Genomic DNA, 6,044 nt, shown 5'->3' with positions numbered 1-6,044 from the left:
CATGTGGAAGGAAAAGGCTGGCTGCTCTGGAAATCGGACAGTCCAACCCTCCTCTTGATCAAGTGCAGCTAGAGACATGCCCAGGGCTCTGTCCCATCGGGTTTTGAGTATCTCCAAGGATGGAGACTCCACAGTCTCCCTGTGGTCAGCCACCCTCACAGTGAAAAAGTGTTTTTCTTGTATGGCAGTTTCTGCCTGTTGCCTCTTGTTCTTTCACTGGGAATCACTGAGAAGAGTCTGTCTCTGTCATTCCTTGCCCCATCAGGAATTTGTTCACATGGATAAAGTCTCCCTGAGCCTTCTTTTTTCCACACTGACCTGCCCTGGGGCTCTCAGCCTCTCCTTGTATTGACTGGTCCAGCTGGTGAAGGACTGGGTGCTTCCACTTCCCAGCCACTGCACTCAGTGCAGAGAAGCATGGAGTTACTGAGACAATTTTCCCTGGCAATAACAGATGGAGGAATTTGGTCCACACAAAGAGTACACTGACTTCATGGAGGCACTTGGGCTGCTGTTAGCAGAGCCATTTACTTCAGAAAGACTTAACAAAAAGGGAAGTACATGGCATCTGCTCTGTGGCAGTTCATTTGTTTTCACCTACAGGTCCCACAGGCTGCTCCGAGCTTGGACAGAGTACCTGGCTTTTTCTATACCAAACAGAGAGGATCACCGAAAATGTGTTGTAAAACAGAGATTACTCTAAAGTTCAAATGAGCAATGATATTTTAGAGAGTTAAGATGCAGAATCTGAGCAGGATTTTATACCAGTTTTCAAAACAAAAGCTAAAACCAAATTCCATTTTCAAGCATTTATCCCACAAGTTTTTGATAGCTATTGCATCAGTAGCTAGCAAGATCCTATCTCAAAGTACTTCTGAGATAAGAAAAGTAATACCTGGAGTCTGTAGAATATCCTGGAAACAAGTTGGAAGGAAGTACAGATCCACAAAAACTCTTTTCAGTTAGTGTATTATTCAGAATTGCCAATTACGTCTGGTGTATGAATAAGCTGATATATCTACTTTGTCCTGTTATACAATGGTTCTGCCAGGTTAATGATCTTCATGAGGCTTTAACCAGCAGATTTCCCTTTCACCGAGTCTTATCAAAGCCCATGGAGAAAACACATCAGAACTCAGTTGACATTGTAGCTTAGTTGCTACATGGGCATAGCATCCAAATGTCAGCAGTAATGATATATATACATATATTCTGTACTCCTCTATCCTGCCTCCTCTCCTGTCTTCTCTTGTAAATGAACAGGAAAAAAAATATAAGACCATACAGCCCTCTACCGACCCATGCCAGTACTGCTTAAAAGCAGGGACCAAACCCAGCTGTTCAGTGTCTTTGCAGAGCACAGCTATTCTGCTACTATCCATGGTCCGATACTTCTTATTATAAAAAGAAGCTCCAAAATATTTTGTTTATATTTGAATGTGGCTCAAAAAACTTGATAATTCCCTTAATTTTCATTTAAATGTTGAGGCACTGCACTGGAAAAATGCTGTTCCAGATTCATATTCCATTGCCTTTCCAGAGAAAATCATACAAGTGCTGGAACTTGTATGTACTAAAAAGAGATATTTTAATTGTTTGTTTGTTCTCCTAGCAAGAGCTTAGTCTCTGTATCATTGAACCAACCTAACTTTATGCAAATAAGACATAACCACCTACAGAAAAATCTTCCAGATTAAACGAGAGCATTTTCCCATCAATGATTTGTGTAATCAGAGAGAGATCAGGAAAGATGTTGCCAACAGCTTGACCTCTGAAATTTTCTGTTAGTAAAAGCTAATACTGTATCACTTTTATCTTATGGCTGTGTGTATAATGATAAACCAATACCCACAATCATGTCAAACTGACAGCAGGCAGAAAGAGCTGCCAGAGACAATGAGGAAGGAGTCACCAAGAACAGACTTTTTTTTCTCTTTGTCCCTTCCCAGCAACTTGAAACATTTCCTGGACACCCAAACTTTGCCCAGAACTAACTAGCTAATTGCTGTAAAATTAAGCAGATGCTTTTTGATGTGAAATACATACCTAATATTGCACTGCTGTAATGGAGAACAAGGCTGGTTAGAAATCTATTGATTTCATGTTAGTCAGAAGGAAGGAGGAAGGAAAAGCGAAGGAGAAACTGTGACCAAGGCCCAAAGTCCTAATAAGTAACCCAGGTGACAGAATTCCGATAGACTTATTTATCTGCTACTATATTCCTGTATAGATGGTGTGGTTGCCAACGTCAGGGCTGACCCGAGTGAGAGCCGAGCAATGATACCGGGGCTGCTGTTCCTTTTTTAATCAGGAGCTCAGATCACGGGCAGCAGCAGGGTAGATTTTCTCTCAGTGCCCTGCCAACAGGGCATTTTACCTCTAAAGGCTCCAACCCAAGCAAGGGAGAGCACTCATCACCGAGCCCCACAAACCTCTCTGTATGATGCCATCATTGGCAGATTCCACCCATATGCTACATTTCCTTCCCCAGCTCTGTGAACAAGTCTACTACAGAAAGCTAAATCATTTCTAAGCACGCTCTTGTTCCAAGCGCTGCGCAGCAACGACCACTCCCCTCACAGGCACTTTCTGTTTGACCCCAAAAGTACAATGCCACACTTTGCAGGCAGGGAAACAAACACAGGGGAAAGATGCACCTCTGTTGATTAGATGAAGTCAAGAACTCATCTCACTGAAGTAATTTACCCTCGCTGTATTTAACACGTGTGAGTCCTGCACAGGTTTATTAACTTTATTTGACATGAAATAGAGCCTAATAACTAGATTTCAAAGGAAGGGGATATATCTTACCATAAAAACCCTATAAAAATCACTAGTCTTTGAGAAGACTAAGTTAATTTAGGGACTTAACATGTTAGAATATGCAGTTAATTAATACTAAGGTATTACAAGTCTCATGAAATACATTCTTGGGTATGTGATACTTCTGTTGCTTTCAATATTTTTTTTTTTTTTTAGAGAAAAACACATCAGCAATACTAGGATCTGCTTTTAGAGCCCATCCTAAACAAGCACCTTGTTGCTGGAACCTAGTCTAACCGCCCCGGTTGTGACACCCGAGGGAACCTCAGTGTCCAGGCAAGGCTCCCACCCGCTCCCTGCCTGGTACCTTACAGAGACCCTTGTGCAAGGCATGGGGTGGTGCAGAGCCACCCTGCTCCGGGCCAGCTCCAGTCCCCAAGCCTGGCAGGTACCCGTTGTTCAGCTCTGGGAAGCCAGCACATTCCTTTTTTGTTTGTACGGCAGTAGTGTGAGCTGACAAGCTCCACAAACAACCCCAAAAAATCAAGGTAACTCAAATCTTTCTGTGCTGGCCACTAATATCTAAATTGCTTTCTCCAGTTAGAAGAAAATATTTGGTTTATTGGCCATGACACATTTAAGCTCCATTCGCATACACTAGCTCAGCTCTATCGTGCTGTCTGGTATCAGATATCAGCCAGTTGATTGGGCATTACAAGGCACGGCACTTTCAGTGCCATACAGCGCGTGCGTTGTGCAATCCCTTAGGATGCATTTTGCTGGAGCTGGACTCCTGCACCTCACATGATGGTTAGGTAAAGCACCTGCACTGCTGCTACAGCATGGGAGGTGCTCACTGAGACTCTGAACCAGCCTGCTCAAGGGCTGTGCTGGCTGACTCCTGCAAACTGCATGGCTGTGGGTGTCATACCCAGAAACCTCCTCATGTAGCAATCCAAAACAGTACCAGGGAGGTGATAAGTAAAATGCTGGCCCAACTCTGCATGGAAAGCTTCTCAGTTTGCTCACAAAACCAGGCAAACTTTGACTTAAGCCAAAGAATTCCTAGTGCAGTGCTACCAAAGTGTACTTCAGGAAAGTAGCTATGTATATATTGCTTTTTACTAAAATTTTTATTATGCAGCTTGACCTAGAGAAGCACAGAATTAAAAGCCAAGCAATACAGTGTCACAGTTGGCTTCTTTTCCTTTGTGATAGATTCATAGCTATTAGGGCCAGAAGGTGTGATTAGAATAATTTTGTCTAACCTTTGGTTAAGGAATCTCAGAAGAGGCTGGGATCAGCTACTATTCAGAAAGGATTTTAAAAAAGATTAGAGGAAAGAAAAAAAAAAAGGACAAGCTTTGCAAAGCATGTGCCTGTGCTTCAGATACTTGGAGGCTAGTTTGTTTGTGTCCTCCAGCCCTGAAATGTAAACTATTGCCTTCACAGCAGACACTACATGCTTCTTTACGTTACTGTCCAGAACAATTTATGTGCTGTAAAAGTATAAAATGGGTATATAGTCATATAATAATATAATATATAAATACATAATAACTCCAGAATCACGGTTGGGCTACACCTTACCAAGCTCACAACATAAACAGCAGAGTATATATCAACAAGTCAAGTCTCAGATTTATTTCATAATGCTTTTTTTTTTTTCCCATTCCCACCCACAAACACCAACGCTTCCTTACAGTCCCATTGTGCTGTCCTGGACCAAACCCGAGAGAAATGATCATGTTCTGGTGCTTTACGCAGCAGTACTCACCGATATGCGACATGGGAATGGGGTAACTGCTTTTGTCCGGTGCGTTGTAGATCACAGCTGCTGTTGCACCCCTTCTGGCTGCCACCTTAATTTTTTCAGCAAAAGTGCAATTGCCTCTTTCAATCAGTGCTATCCACGGCGGTTCCGTGACGGTGAACTGAGTGTTTGAGTCACAGGCTTGAAGGTTAGCAGCTCTAGGAATGGCCACCGAGCCCTGAGCGCTGAGCAGGGGGGAGCTTAACCCGTACAGGCCACATTCACACTGCTCAGACACAGACCTGTTACTGGTGCTGTTGAAATAGAACAAACTTACAAAGGCGTTCACAAGAACCGTCTCTGTAGGCTTGAATAAAATACTAATAATCACCAGGAGGCAGAAAGAACTGAACTTACTCTCCTGCCTCATTGCTTATTCATATAAGCGCAAAATTTAGATGCCTACAGATATTTTCAGCTAGCGGTGGCCACTGTCAGCCCTCAGCCTGCCGACCAGTTTGAAATTTCAGTTCCACCAGGAACCTGACACCACCTACATAAATCCTCGATGCGTCAGCGTGCTTATCTGGAGTGGGGGCTGGGAGAGAACCCAAGCGACACACCTGTGTATTGTTAGGCAGACGTGCAGAATAAAGGAACCTCTAAGTAACTTCTGGCTCTAACTTTCTGCTCCTCTGTCACCACATGCCATCCCCTCCCTAGCTCCCCCCACCATTTCTGGCCAAATTCCGGCCCTGATGCTGTTTCCTAAGCCCCCTGCTCCAGGAAGTCTCCAGTTTCAACCTGAATGTCACTCCTGAAGGACCAGATCATCTTTCATTCAGTGATGCAAGCTCTTGCTTCACAATATGATCTGGGATGCAAATGACCTCGTTAAAAAGGTCAAAAGTGGAGGGAAATATTATTAAAAACAAACAAAACAACCAACCTCAGCTTACACACTAAAATAAACAAGTCGTTTTTCCTCCTCTTCTTCCTGACTGTTTCAGTCACCTACTCTATCAGGTCCAGCTTGTTCTGGTGTTTATAAGTAACCAATTTTAACATTGATTCATACCAATGCAAGAGATGTAGAATGACATAAACTGATCAAAGAAACCTTTTTCAGCCCTGTTTTCCTACCTTAGCTCACTTTCACAATTCTTGCTGAGATGTCTGAACGATTCTCACACTCCAGTTTGGATATACACTCTATAGATACTTGCCCTAATTTCAGAGCTGTATTCCGTAGCAATCAGTAGTACTGACTCCTATCTTCCTACATGTTAGGTTTTCATTTTTTTCTATTGCAGTGCCATAATTCTGTAGATCATAATGAAAATTAAAGACAAATCAAAAACTCAAGGCCTTTTTCCAGCTTCTCTGCAAGTCATGCTGAGCAGTGTTGAAAGCCACGAGCAGCTACAATAGGTTGCATGTATTTTGACGGAAGCTTGACCTAGTTCTCTTGTAAAGATTCTTTGAAAGAGTCAACAAGACTCTGGAGGAGATTCTTGAAATACTGGAA

Source organism: Netta rufina (genome assembly GCF_964035555.1).
Source record: "Netta rufina genome assembly, chromosome: 12".
Taxonomy (NCBI): Eukaryota; Metazoa; Chordata; class Aves; order Anseriformes; family Anatidae; genus Netta; species Netta rufina.
Note: the sequence above shows the minus strand (reverse complement) of the source record.